The 14866-nt window shown below is 32.3% G+C and overlaps 2 protein-coding genes and 1 long non-coding RNA gene across 7 annotated transcripts in view; 2 read left to right on the top strand and 1 right to left on the bottom strand.

Moving 5' to 3' along the window:
* The window catches only part of LOC110385951 (uncharacterized), a 42773-nt gene extending 41450 nt beyond the window's left edge, over nt 1–1323 (bottom strand). For both annotated transcript variants that reach the window (XM_038011577.2, XM_062668967.1), the window contains exon 1: nt 935–1323. The gene's annotated coding sequence lies outside the window, so the exon portion shown is untranslated. The remainder of the gene's footprint in view (nt 1–934) is intronic.
* The window catches only part of Mod(mdg4) (Mod(mdg4)-heS00531), a 540681-nt gene that overhangs the window by 472102 nt on the left and 53713 nt on the right, over nt 1–14866 (top strand). The gene's annotated exons all lie outside the window — the stretch shown is intronic.
* Nucleotides 2900–6383, top strand: LOC134199031 (uncharacterized). The gene is made up of 2 exons (XR_009973354.1): nt 2900–3343; nt 3972–6383. It is a non-coding gene; the product is annotated as an uncharacterized LOC134199031 (long non-coding RNA).

Genomic DNA, 14866 nt, shown 5'->3' with positions numbered 1-14866 from the left:
AGGAATAGGGTGTAAGGCAGGGGAAGCGCATAAAGAAAAAAAAAATTAAAAGAAAGGCTGACAGATTTAGTACATATAGTATATTGATGAGAGAACTTATGGCCCTTGGTAGGTGGTAATAACATAAAAGCAATGGCTGATAAGCACACGAGTCTCTGCAGTCACTTATGCTTGTTTTAACTTACAATCACCTCAATTTAATATAATTTCCTTTAACGTAAGCATATCTTGGTGGCTCATGTGTGTGTTTACTGTAAGTTTCCACCAATTCTTTGTATAACATTTTGACTCTCGCCTTACATCCGGAATACTTCTTAGAACAATAGTAGATCACAGATTCCCCTGATTGTGAGTATGTATAGCCTTTGTACATCAATAGCTGTTTTCCTCTAGAAGATGGTATAAAATCATAATTGTTGCCTGTAATGTGACATATTAAATTCAAAGAAAACATAATTACACTACAAAAAGTTAAATAAAGAATTCCCCACAGAACAATTAAAGTAGCAAAAACTCCTTAAAATATCTTCACTATCGCTTTTTTTTATTAAAATTCCATAAACATTTACTGTCTATATAAAATAGAAATAAAAAAACAATTTTGTTGGTATTTTTTTATTTGGACTATTTGATGTACTGCAGTAATTCATGGATTGCTAAAAATAAAAAGAGTTTCTTTTCATCTCATAAAAACATTGGAATAAGACTACTGGTCTGTGACACATAGTTCCTTTTATGTTACAATAGAATAAAAAAAAATTCAAAATAATTGTTATTATTAAGCATACTTTCATATTTAAACAACGTACATGTTTGAATAAGTTCTTGAAGTAATCACTTTTTTATGCTATTGACCAGATACAAAAGTAAGATACATTGGATGGTAAACAAAACACAAAACTTGTATTTGGAAAACTTAAGTCTACGTACTTACCCTCAGCTACGATGATAGACCAATAGGGTCAAGCTATTTCTGATTACTTTCACAACACTAGCACAATTCACTACACACCAACACTGAAAACGCTTTCTGAAAACACCAAAACAGAAATTTACACAAACACTTTTGAGGTTAACTTCATTTATATCACTTTTCTTCTACATTAAAAGTCCACATTCGATAATTTCTGATTTAAGTATTAACGCGAACACTTTGTTTTTTTAGAATAAATTCATATCGCGGATATGGTCGCGAAAATCATTATTTTACAAAATCTAAATATTATTTGACATTTTTGACAACGTAAAATGTTTTAAATGTTTACAAGTACACAACTGTCTGATTGTAGTAGGTAGGTAGGTATTCAGAGTTTCAGAGATACCTCATATGTGTATGTTATTTCTAAAGTCCATAAATCTAATCCACGAATCATAATAATAGCACCAAAATATTTCCGTTATCACGGTGGCAATGAGGATTGCTCAAAATGATTATATTATAAAAAAAATATATTATTTTAAATATATTAATTTACACAGTTGCTCTATTTTTCACATTACGTATCAAAAAAAATCTCATTTTTTTACCTATAATAAATTCTTGGAACAATAAATGAAAATTACTATTTCCAATTTAAGTGCACCTTTAGTTTAAATATGCCTCCAATTTAACGGTTGTAGATAACTCTAGAAATCAGGCTTAAGGCATTGAATGCTAATCTTCAACTTTTCAAGAACCATCTAGCAGATGATCAATCGCCAAGCTATCGAGAGCTTGTAATTAATAACGTGCCTTGATCCTTAAACACAATAGATCTATACAAAGTACGGATGCTTTTCTTAAACCGTTAGCGCACGCTTTCCAACCCTCATGTTCTTCTTCTCAACTTACACTTTTCCTTGTATTTTGTCTTGGATTATTAACTGTTACAACTCATAGGGTTTTTTATTATGTTACCTACATGTTCGAACTTTTTAGTTGATCCTCGTGTGGAATACTTTTATTTTTGTTACATAGTTGCAATATTTCGCAACATGGTCTTTCAAATATGTTACTAGCACTCTGCTCACAAATCAAAAGCATCCATTATTTATTATAGAGTTTTCATAAGTAAACCTTTGGCTTGAAAGCATCCCAGCGTCCCATACGGCTGCGGCTGGTTAATTATTAATAGTCTCGTACCTAAAATGGTCTGCGTTTGTAGGTTCAAAGTTCTTGCTTATTCGGTGCTGTAACGGTTTTACATATTGTGATCAATAGTCTATAAGTCACGGCTATTCTTTTGTAGATTGCAGTTCCTGTATGTAGGTCTCATGCTCAAATGTTAAATTCCATCCAACGAACGATTGAGGAACATTATCGGTATATAAAAATCATTATGTTTTAATAAAATGTCTGGTTTAGTATCTTCAGATTCGGAAGAATGTTGCATTTTCCCTTATTTTTGCTCACCTCTATAGTTAAGACTGGTATCAAAAAAATAAGAAACATGTGAAGCTCTAATTTGGCCAAATCACTTATAATGGTACCAGTTTAAATTGTTGAACACATCGGGGTCATTATATGTTAGTCACTGATTTGTTCATGTTCATGAGCCACCCGTTACTGATTTCCAAGATTCAATCCAAATACTTTACTGTAACTGTGTTACAGCTTCCCAATTTACCTTTAATTACATTTAATTTACAATTCACCGTCTGTGTAATGTTGAATAGGTAGGTGCTATGTTTTTTTTCTCTACCTAGCTGAGAGCCTTGAGAGTTGAGATTCTATTTCAGCGTAACCTTAACTAGTAGGTGAACTCACGGGGCTCAAACCTGACGACATTGCTAGCACGAACCCTAGCAAGAGCCGTGCTTCGCAGAATCTATCACCGGATCGAAAACGCGACTCACTGAGAAGATCCGGCGAGAAACTCAGTGGGCAAGGTGCTATGGTAGAAGCATGGAGTTGATGGAGTTAATAATTACCTACGGTACCTACAACTTTTAAAATACTAACTGTATGGGTAGAAGTACTATGTACAAAACTGAATTTGCGTAGTAGTCTGTGGTTTTAAAGATTTTGACTCTATGACGTGACGTTTGTGACGTTTCACTCGACGCTTAAAATAACCTAAAATACAATTTGTTTATTTTGCAATTTACGCGTTTAACGGTTTTGTCTTATTCCTATTAAACTTTTATATTAGTTTGCTTCATTATATGCATCGTATAGAGGAATACAGTTAGTTGTGTAGTAGTGTTTTAAAATCGCGGTTGTTTGATACCTTGCCCATAAAATAGCTAAGAATTTTATTTTCATGTGCATAAATTTCAAAACATAAATCCTTAATGTGCGCTGTGTTTGTGATAATGCTTTTATAAATTGACTAAAGCACTTAATTCTTAGTTAGATTGAGAGGTAAGAATTTTTTGTTAAATTATGGGTTCAAAACACAACGTTTCTGTGCAATAAAACCAATCCAAAACAACTAAAGATTATTAGTATTCAAGTTATTTTATATAATGTAAGAGCTGGTTGTAACATCCATATATTTATTGTGTATATTTAATGTTACTAATTTTACTAGCAAGCATTAAATACATTATTTACATTTATATAACAAAAAACCCTACAAGAAATTAGACTGTTGAATAAGAGTGTAAAACGAATGAAATCGTGTTAACCTAGAAAAGGGCAACATTTAAATGCTAGTAGTGAGATGACCTCTGAACGGTAGCCAGAAAGAGGTGGATGAAGAGGACGACTGTGGGCTAATAATGATGATGAAATTAATTAATATGGGAGTACCAATCAGACAAGCCCGTTGAATTCGTTTTGCAAATTCTTCACCATAACTTAGCTATATTGCTTGTATAATAATTGTATACAGAACATATTCAGACAACAGAACATGTTCCACATGTTGCTAAGTAAGTCACAGTATCTATGGGTTTATATTTGCAGTTAGATGAGAAATTATTATAGAATTAAGCTTTGTGATTCCTTAATTTTGGGAATGTGTATTTATGTTTCAAATTTTTTGTAGGTAAGTCATATTTTGGCGAGATGCTGTCATTGGTAAGTCTAATTTTTTATTTGAAATTGTTTGTTAATAATATTTATATCAATTTTAAAGTGAGTTACAAACTTACAGCCTGTATTTTAGGCTTTTTTTAAAATGAATTCTTTCTGTTTTACATGAAATTAAGTGAATGTCTGCAAAATGTTTCATACTAGAACACGGTCTAAAATTTAATGCTGATAATTTTTAAAAATCAAATAAATTATTCAACCATCAATCTATTGTTTTACTATATGACCTACCAAAGTTTTACCCTGCACGAAAAGGCAAAATATAAAAATTAACATAGATTTTACTATTTTCAAATTAGAAATAGACTAAGTAAAGTGAATGTGGCACTTGTTAAGTATGATCTGTTGTAAACAAACTTCTCGAATGTTTTTTTAAAAATTGCATTTAAGTTTTGACTTCACCAACTATTGTTATCAAACCTGACAGTAAAAAATCTCAGTTTACCAGTTAGCCTGAATTTCTGTAACGGAACATAAGTGATTCAAAGTGGACTTTTATTAGTTGAAACAAATTTTTAAACACAGCTAAGCTGACTCGACAGATAAGTCATAGGAAAATGGCAGCTGTTTATGAAATAAGAATGCTTCTTCAATAAATGTAAGGGCTGCAAATTGTTTACATTATTGAAAATTTGCAAAAAGTTCGAAATGTTTCACTGTATATACCTTTGGTTTTGCTAAGTTCCTACTATTTTCGTATTCTTCAAATGTACTCACAACTTCACAACAAGAAGGTATAAACTATAAAGGTTTCAACACAGATAGTTGTAAATTGTATCATTATTATAATCAAAAGTCTAAAAGGAAAATTTTATTTCCAATGAGGTAATGTATAATATATATTTGTGTAGAAACACATCAATATTTTAAATTTTAATGCATCATTTAAATGTTTCGATTGAAAATATTTACAGATGCAATGATCATACCATCAAGGTACAAGAGAGGCCAGGGTATGCTTCTATTCCGTGGCTATACTTATTCGTGGAGGAATCACAAAAAGAATGGCAATTATTGGACATGTTCCAGTCATCATAAGAAAGGTTGCAAAGCTCATGCCACCACAAATGAAACCGAAAAACCATTTGAAGTGACATCTTTTCACACTAATCACAATCACCCACCACCTAAATTAAAAATTTCCCCAGATATTGAATTTGTGGATTCGTGATGTTGTCCTTGTATAATTCGTTTGTATAGGAGTCTGCAGTAAGCAAATATTATTGCTATAGCTTGTGCTATTGGATTTGACAGAAAAACTACATAAGTAATTTTTATGGTTGGAAAAAACAAGGGGATTGGAATAATCCACCCTACCAATTATGCAGGCTAGGATTTTTCGAAGTTAAATGTTTTGAAATAAATTGCTTGTTACCTTATTTAAAAATGATGGCCTATTAAATGTATTCGTTATTTTTTTAATTAATAGACTGGAAATTATTATCCAGCAAAGATTTGACAAACGACAAGCATTGAATGTATTGAAATTTGTTGTATATTAACTCTAAATAAATTTTATGTAATGTTCAAGTTTTTTTTTTTCTCTCCGCTTAACCTCAAAACTTTGTGCAGTATGTTTATGAATATATATTATTATGTATAATTTTACTTAAAAATTACGTAAAATTACAGAAATACATTTCATTCCTTCGAAGAAAGGATGCAATTTATTAGTTTATGAAAAATATACATATGCAAAAAACTGTCAAAGTAAAAACAGAACGACTTGGACATGTTCATCTCGATGCTCAAAAAAGTGTAATGCGCAAGTACTGTTAGGTAATAATGGAGAATTCATTGTGATCAATGATGAGCACAGTCATTCACCTCCAGTCTTCTATGTGAACGACCTAGGCGAATATGTGAGGGTAATCGAGAGAAAACCAAAGGAGACTTAAATAAAATGTTAAGTAACTGCAGCTGTGATAAACGCTATATTAAAAAAATCCTTTATTCAATAAGTTCAAATTATCAACAAATAGATGTAAGTTGTTATGGAAATAAGAGAACCTTATGTAATTTAAATTCTTAGAGAGGAGAAAACCTATGATATTCAGTAGACTTAAGACATATGCATTCATTTATGGCTGATATTGTTGGAATGTTACGTATAAATTTTTTGTATGATCTGTATTTCATTTGCAAAGAAAATGATTTTGTACGTTTATACCTATCTATAATATTATTACTACTATGTATATATTTTATAATTTATAAGGTCACTATTTCAATTGTACACAAGAAGGGCAATATACAGGTATTTTCATTGTAAAACAATGAATCACGTTATTCAAAACTTTAAGGCATTTAAGTATGCATGTACCTGAGCGTATGTTAAAATACAATAAATAAATAATGCAACACATTGTGTTTTTTTAATTTCAATCCCACTGACCGACTTAAAATTAAGTAATAAATAACTGTATGTAGGTACAATCATGAATATAAAATTACAGGTCCGGTTTTGGTAAAATCAAACAGAAAAGGAAAATACCTACTATTATACGAAAACTACACGTACTCAAGGCGAACAAAATCGAAAAAAGGCGTTGTTTGGAAGTGCACTGCTAGCAAAACGGACGAATGCACTGCAAGCGTTACCACAGATGACACTTTAAATGTGGTCGTGACAAAGGGTAAACACAATCATGAACGGCAGTGCTCTGATAATAAACCCAAACATGTTTACTTTGCTACCGAATAAACGTATTTTTATATCATCTGAACAAACGAGCTCTCGATCTGTTACATTTTACACGAATGATGTCGATCTCTTATTCCAAAAGGTAACACACAAATATTGTCATATCACCTTAAAGAAATTGATATACGTTAGTCGTAATGATATATTACAAATCGTTATCTAGCAAACCTATTTTTTAAATAGTGCTAAATACGAGTATATAATCAGTTGAAAAAAAAGATCTCTTTAACTGTTATAAAAAGAAACACTTTTTTCCTCCAGGTGTGCTTAGTGCGAGTTTTTTAACGTTCTCGATAGCGTAAAAGTTAACTCAAATTTGTATGCAGTTGGAACAGCGCCCCTAGCGGCAAACGTATGCAAACTTCCCAACTTCATACAAATTTGAGTTAACTTTTATGTTATCGGGAACGTTAAAAAACTCGCACTAAGCACACTCATTGATGTAAATGGGTGTGGAATTAAACTATATTTAATCGATTTTCTTTTCATACTCAGTTTAAATTCCACACTTCTTAATCTTTGGAACTAAGGTATTGATATGAAAGTACATATTCCTTTTTAAATATAACAATGTATTTGGATACATTGGTTGACCAGTCGACCAAAGTTAATGCAGAGAAACTAACGGTAGACGCATTGAAACATATACAAAGCACACAAACAGATACATATTCTTCTTTCTTTCATTTTCAAACTGCTATTATTTCGCGAAAGAAATAGTCCAAAAAACTATTACTGTTAGCCATTCATTGCATTTCTGAAAGGTACGTGTGAGAGTTACGTTACGAGCAACAGGTACTATTTTACTAAGAGCCGTATTAGTAGTAAACCTTGGTTTAAAAGCCTGTCAATGTATTTTAATAATTGCGATGAAAAATCCGACATTTTTTTAAAAACCGAATACCTCATATATAGTGTAAGCCTTTAAGTGTTTAATTTTTATTTTAAAACAAAATTTATGGGGGAGGTCTTGCGAGATATTGGTAGCGATCGCGACCACAATCTGGGTCCTAGAATCCTGAATTTTGCGACTTTCACTTGAGTGGATATACCCTTGGGGTCGCAAATATTAACTTAACTGACAGGAGGGGCTGAAAAGTTGAAGCGGTATTGCTCAATCATGAGCACAGTGCACTACATGAAATTCCGATTGTGTTAAAGTAATCTGTCATCACTTAGTTGTTGTCATTGACAGTTAAAATAAGCTATTAAATTTAAAAACGTTTCGTCGTCAACTAATGCCTTTGTTGTCCATGTCAATACTCATCACCTTATTACCACAATGTTCGGTTATGGGACAATCGTAATAGAGCGGGTTATAATTTTTTGGCATGATGATAATGGTATTGTAATTTACATTATACATATCTGGTTGTTACACTCAAGATTATTTTTCGGAGCACTTTTTACCACCACATACATAAGTATCTATGGCGTCACCCACTCTTATATACGAGGTCGGACTGCCAATTGTACAATGGCTGACAGTTCATCTCGGATCCTCCCGATCCACTAACGGTGCTTTTAGGTATCTCAAGCACCGGTTACCGTTCTCGTCGAACCCGTCGCTTGCGACGAAGGGCTCGACGAGTAAATTAACCCTCAGACACAGCCCACTGAGTTTCTCGCCGGATCTTCTCAGTGAGTCGCGTTTCCGATCCGGTGGTAGATTCTGCGAAGCATGGCTCTTGCTAGGGTTCGTGTTAGCAACGTCGTCAGGTTTGAGCCCCGTGAGCTCACCTACTAGTTAAGGTTACGCTGGAATAGCCTTTCAAGGCTAACAGCTTAGGTAGGAAAAAAAGAAAAAAACCATGGCTGTCTCATCCTTGAAAGAAAAACGCATGATTTTTCGGGATATTGGCACTTATCCGGACGGGATCAGAAAATCAAAAGAAAAGTTGAGCGACATGAAAATACTTTAATTTGCATGAGCTTTGTTATATTTGAAATTTACATTGAGGCTGCGGGTAACCCTGATTGATTGCAGTTAGGCATTTTTTGACATATCGTTTAGAATAAAAAGTCAAACTAATTTCTTAATAGGTATAAATAGGTAGGTGAATATTTTAACTTTTAGTATATGTTTTTTATGGACGATCGTTCTTCGCAGAATAAACCTTCCGTAAACGGTTAACAATATCCATTTATTAAGCTAAACTTGAATAAGTACAATTTTAGTAATATTTATAATATTTCGTAATATTTCGCGAATTCCTAACTTCTGTTGCAAAATCGCAGTCAACACGCTCCTTATTCAATAATGTCCATTGATCCCACCAACGATTTTTTTTATTATGATTGTGTAACACTGCATGCAATGGGAAAATCACCAATAAAACCTTTAGATAGCTAATTCTTACAATAATTTAATAGTCTGTACTTCGAGCACTTTTAAACTCAAATCTTTTGGATATCTAACATACGGTTGAGTATTTATATTACAGCCTAGTTGGCGAAATTCGACCATAACCACTGATACCTCAGGATATCAAATTTATGTAGTAAATATTTAATTCTCATTTAGCTTTTAACTTTAAAAAAAAAATCGATATAATTAAGCTCGTCGATAATTATTAAACAAGACAATAATTGATTACTAAACAGTGGAAAAAAACCCGAACTATTTGGATTTTGTTTAATAATTTTTGAGATTGAATACTATTTAGAAAGCTACTTTAGTTTTTAAGTATTTAGATCATCTTCAGGTATTTACTATGAAGGTTTTTAAAAAAATATGTCACAAATACCTATACAACTCTTAAGCCGAATTTACATTACGAAATTAGTGGCGTGAAATTAATTTCGTGACATTAGTTTTACTAACAGTTTCACGTGTAATTTAATACTTTCGTAATGCATGCATTAATTTCATGCATGGAAATTAGTTTCGTGCCCTGCGCGATTTTTTGGTGAAATTAATGTCATGCAACTAATTTCATAGTGTAAACGCGACGTGAAACTAATGTCGCGAAAGGGCCTGCGCTGTGCGGACGTGTGTATTGTTAGTTCGGACGCGCTTCAAACGTTGAAAATGGCAAACCAACGATGGAGTACAGATAAAAATATAGATCTTATTAATGAATATCAGCGACAACGGTGTCTCTGGAACCCGAAACACCTACAGTAAAAAAGCAAAATTATATTCACTCATTCGATAATAGTTTTTATAACTCTCAGGATCTTCATCTGCTAATTCAGAGACTAACTTCATTGCACCTAAATGCCTTCTTGTTGACCATCCTCGAATCTACCAACCTTTTTTTTCTTGATAGTCTTTTTTTTAAGTTTATAGGTATATAAACATTTCTTTAGCTACATTGAATATAGCATATAGCATAGAATTTAGCTTTGATGGTGATGGCGCCATGGTTACTGCGATACTGTGGATTTCGCGACACTAATTTTTTGACGAAATTACTTTCGCATATATCGAAACTACCTTCGTGAAACTGAGCTCAACATGCATGACACTAATTTCGTAATGTAAACTCGGCATTAAGGATAATAAGATTAGTTTATCTATTTAGTATTATGGTTACGACTATTATGATGTGGTTTGATAATTTAATGTCTATAAATTACCTCGGTTAAATATTTTTGAATCTAAAATCGTAGGAAAAGATGTAGCTATGTTTACATAATTTTTTTTTTTTACGTATTAGTTTTAAGTTTTAATGGTATAATTTTTCTCTACTGAGTTTCTTACCAGTTCTTCTCAGTGGAAATTTTAATTTTGAACTGGCTCGTTTTGTATGGACGTGTGAAGTTTGTGGGGCATGTTTCAATATTTATTGGTAAATTCTGAGATGGTTCCTCACTGAGGTAAATCTTATATCAGGTGTCGGGGGTAACTTTTAATAAAAATGTGCAATGCAATCAATGCAATGTGGTTATCATTAGGAAAAATTAAGGAAATATGACGTATCTAATGTAGTTAAGCAATCGTCATGTACGAAACATCCCTATTAGAAATGTTACAAAAATATTCTATATTAAAACATGACTTTGAATACATTTATTAATAAATTTTTAACATTGTATTTATGCCTTTTACTTATGACTATTCCTTTTTGTTCGATTAATTCACTAGAAATACCCGTTCTAAAAATAATATAGTAGGGAAAATAGAAATACGACTTTCTATATCTATATGGATTGGTGACGAAATTGAAAGCAATATACCATTAAGCGAATCTATTATAATGGAAAAAGCAAGAATTGTAAACTATTAGAGTATTCCAGACTATTCTGAAACCTGGATAGGATTTAGATTTATTTAGATTAACAGCTGGTTTCGTGGTCAGGAAGGCTACAGTAACGGCGGTAGGTACATAAAAAAGAAGTGCCATTAATATGGTGTATGACCTGTTCTCTAGAAGCATAAAATTTCGTGCTCAAGAAATATTGAACGAATGCGAATTAAAAATTACTAAACAATTTTATACGGTCCAACATATTTCTCATTGCAGATACGTTTTTAATATCGTATAAGAAAGGTCGAATTTTAATGCACGAAGACTACACGTATTGGAAGCATCATATGACACGTTACAAAATATGTTGGTATTGTTCATCGTTCTCGCAGCGACAGTGCAAGGCAAAGATATATACCGACCATGAGAACAGATTTCTGCACATCGTCAATAGGCACACTCATTTACCGAAAAATTAGTACTTTAAATCACGCCTAATGTGTACACGCCTAATCTGCACACAAACCGAACAGGTCTGATCAGTCGATGTAAAAAAAATTGGTGTGGCTGTGTCACCAATTTCTCTACTAAACTACGTAGCTAGTGAGTTATCACGAAGGACTAATTGGTCAATGAGTTCGTTCTACGGAAATGACAGTGTCATGGCAACACCTGAAGATCGGGGTTGCTATAGCAAGAGTTGTGACCAGAATTTCGCGATAGCCACCATGTTAAATAAAGTTATGTACTTTTAATTATTTTTCAATAAACGTATGTGCTGTAAATGTCGTTTTGACAAGTTTTGATTGTTTAATAAAATGTTATAACAGAGTTACTTTATGAAGAAAACAAAATTATCCGGATTTTTTTAATAACCTAAGTCCATGTGCCGGTCAAATGTCATACGAAAAGAAAGATGGTAAAGAAATATGGCCAATCCAATCTGCAGCGAATCTGGTTATTTTCGGTCATGTTATTGTGTAATTAACTCGAATGTTTCAGTGACAGTTGTCACCGCAGTAGACGGCGCTACGCTACTAATGTTGAACGGGTATTCGTTTACCAATCCCTCGCCGATGTCTGGCGGCGAACGATGGTACTGCTCAGGGAGAATCCGATGGAAATGCAACGTCTGCCTTCACGTCAACGACGATTACGAACTCGTATGTGTATCGAACAATCACTCACACAAACCCCCAGTCTACCAAAAGACTCCCGACGGTTTGTACGTTGAAAAAGCTATTTGAAGCATACCAAATTTTATAAAGTTAATATTCCGCCTACAAAAGCGTAGTGTATATATTTTTTGTTATACGATCACATGTTTACCAAAAAATATGCGTACATACAAACAACACTATTTGTGTTTTTCGTTGAATTATTTTATATTGTTACAATACTGTTATCGGAACATCGTAACTGTGTAAAAACTAATAATATTGATAACGTTATTTTGCAACGTGCTGCTATAATAACTACTGGACTGCTTATAGCTTATACCTTCGATCAACAATAGTAACTAGATTTCGGGTCGGTTCATAAAATCCGTCTCGTCAAATAACAGCGCACTTGAAATGTGAGCTCTTATTTTGTTTAGTTCACTTCAAACACAGCCAATGTCAACCCGTCTCACAATACCGCAGTGTGTATTCAAAAGTTGCAAAAATAAGGCCCGAAAAAGCAATTTAACGGCCGGAATATCTTACTTTCGGTAAGTACATGAAGTATAAACTATATTGTAAGCTTTAAACTTATAAATAATATTAAACTTTGAACAAAATTACCGATTTTTAACCACCGCTACAAATGTTGGCCAAGGCTCGGCCAACACATAGACAAACTTTTGCTTAACAGAACAGTAAATGCATGGAGTAGATTTGTGTTGTAATAATTTTTTAAAATATGTTAGCAGCACTTCAAAATTAGTTGGTTAAAATTGGTTAATGCTGCTTTTGTGTCTGTTTGTTGGACTCTCATTAGATACTTAGCTTTGCATTTTTATTTTAGCTTTCCTAGCAATCACGTGTGCAGAATGGATCTCGATTGTCGCCAGAGAAACAAGAGATGACTTTTATAAGCCAGCTAATATCTCCGTTTATTGACACTGGACATCTTTGCCTTCCGTGCTCACGGCTACTGAAACGTGGCCGAAACATTGTAATAAAAATACCACGCTTGAAACCGTTTAAACGTTGTTTTATTATGTGCACTGGTCGCGAAAACTTAAAAATATATATTACACAAAAACGTAACGCTAATAAAATAATAAGTAATGTATAGATACTAACAAACATACATTTCCAAAACATAAAAAGTAAACAACTAAACTTTTACTTTAATTCATTAATAAATTATTTTAGTGTTAAGCGCGACTCCCTTACCTCCTGTAGTAAATAGAAATCGGCATTTCAAGAAGCAAAAATAAATAAAGCAAAACGATGTTAGTTCTCAGAGCAATTAAGGGAAAAGTTACTTTATTTGTTTCCTGTTAAGATTGATTTAACATTAAAAGTTGTTTAAAATATGTCTTTTTATTGGTAAGTGACAGGAGTAATTTATTGCTTTGCTCGTTTTATGTGACGAATGATCGTAAGTATTAGATAATGTTTTGGAGATTTGTGACTTTATTACTAGGTGCCATAGTTGTTATTAGTTTGAACGTAAAAGTGTTTCAAAACTTTTTTCTCCGTTTGTTAGTAAACGAATGTAGCTATATAAGTATATATTCACGCGGACAGTTTTTGCTTTAATTTTGTACGTATCCCTTTATCTAGTTATACTATTATTGATCGAAGGCTTATACATATAAAATAGGTTATGAAGTAGGTATTTTTATTTTATTTTTCTTATTACCATTAAAGTTGGATATACGATATTGAGCAGTATGGTGTCTTTATTACAACTATTTTTGTCTGGAAGTGTACAATTAAATCACCTTTAAAAAAAATTGGAATAAATTAGCGTTTGAGTTTTTAATGTTAACAACTTATACCCTGTTGTATATACTGTTCTATACAATCTGTTATATAAAATTTATAGCGTTCAATAATTTCGAAAATTAGTCTTATTTTCGTTTTATTTTATTACACAAATAATATGTTTATTTAATTAATTAGATTTATAAAGACAACAAATCGATATGGTACAAGAATAATGAAAATCAATTATTTTAAAATATAGATATATCTGTAATTGTATTGGTAGTAAATATATTGGCGTTGTAAGTTATTATTTTAAGTGAAATGTGAGTAACTTGAACGACAGGGTATTAACGTTTTTAATTGTAAAATTTAATATTATTAATTAATAAATGTTTTTCGTGTACTGGTATACAAATATTGTTCTATTACATTGAATTGTATATATGTATCTACATTACATATAACTGGCTATTATAATTTGTGTCCTATAATAATGTAATTAATGGGAATAAATATAACCTCTTGATACTTTGGTATTATTTAAGAAACTGTTTAAAAATTTAATACTTCCTTAATGCCTCCTAGAAATACATAAATGCTTAACAACATTTTGCTGCTTTAGATATATATTTTTTTTCGATTGGATACTAAGAAACGGTTTTGTCCACAGATGATTTTAAGAATTTTAACCCGATCAGGCATCATTTGGAAAAGAAAGAAGGGGCGAAAATACGCAGACGTTGCGTTGGTTGCTACAAGGGCTTTTCGTCATTACATGGTAGTGTAAAAGCGAAAAACATGACCACAAAAGTGAACACATACTGTCCGCAATGTCCCGGGGAGCCTTTTTACTGTTCACATTGCTTCCTTAAAAGCCACGGCTACCTTTTACCGAAGATATCGGGAAAGAAAAAACAAAAGTTAATTAAAATGGAAGAAAAACAAAACGTCAATTTGTCTGGATCTAATTAGTGATATATTTTGTGTATAGGAAATTTTATATTGATTTATATTATTAGTTTTTGTGCTG

Source organism: Bombyx mori, chromosome 6 (genome assembly GCF_030269925.1).
Source record: "Bombyx mori chromosome 6, ASM3026992v2".
Lineage (NCBI taxonomy): Eukaryota > Metazoa > Arthropoda > Insecta > Lepidoptera > Bombycidae > Bombyx > Bombyx mori.
Note: the sequence above shows the minus strand (reverse complement) of the source record. Positions and strands in the feature narration are given on the sequence as shown.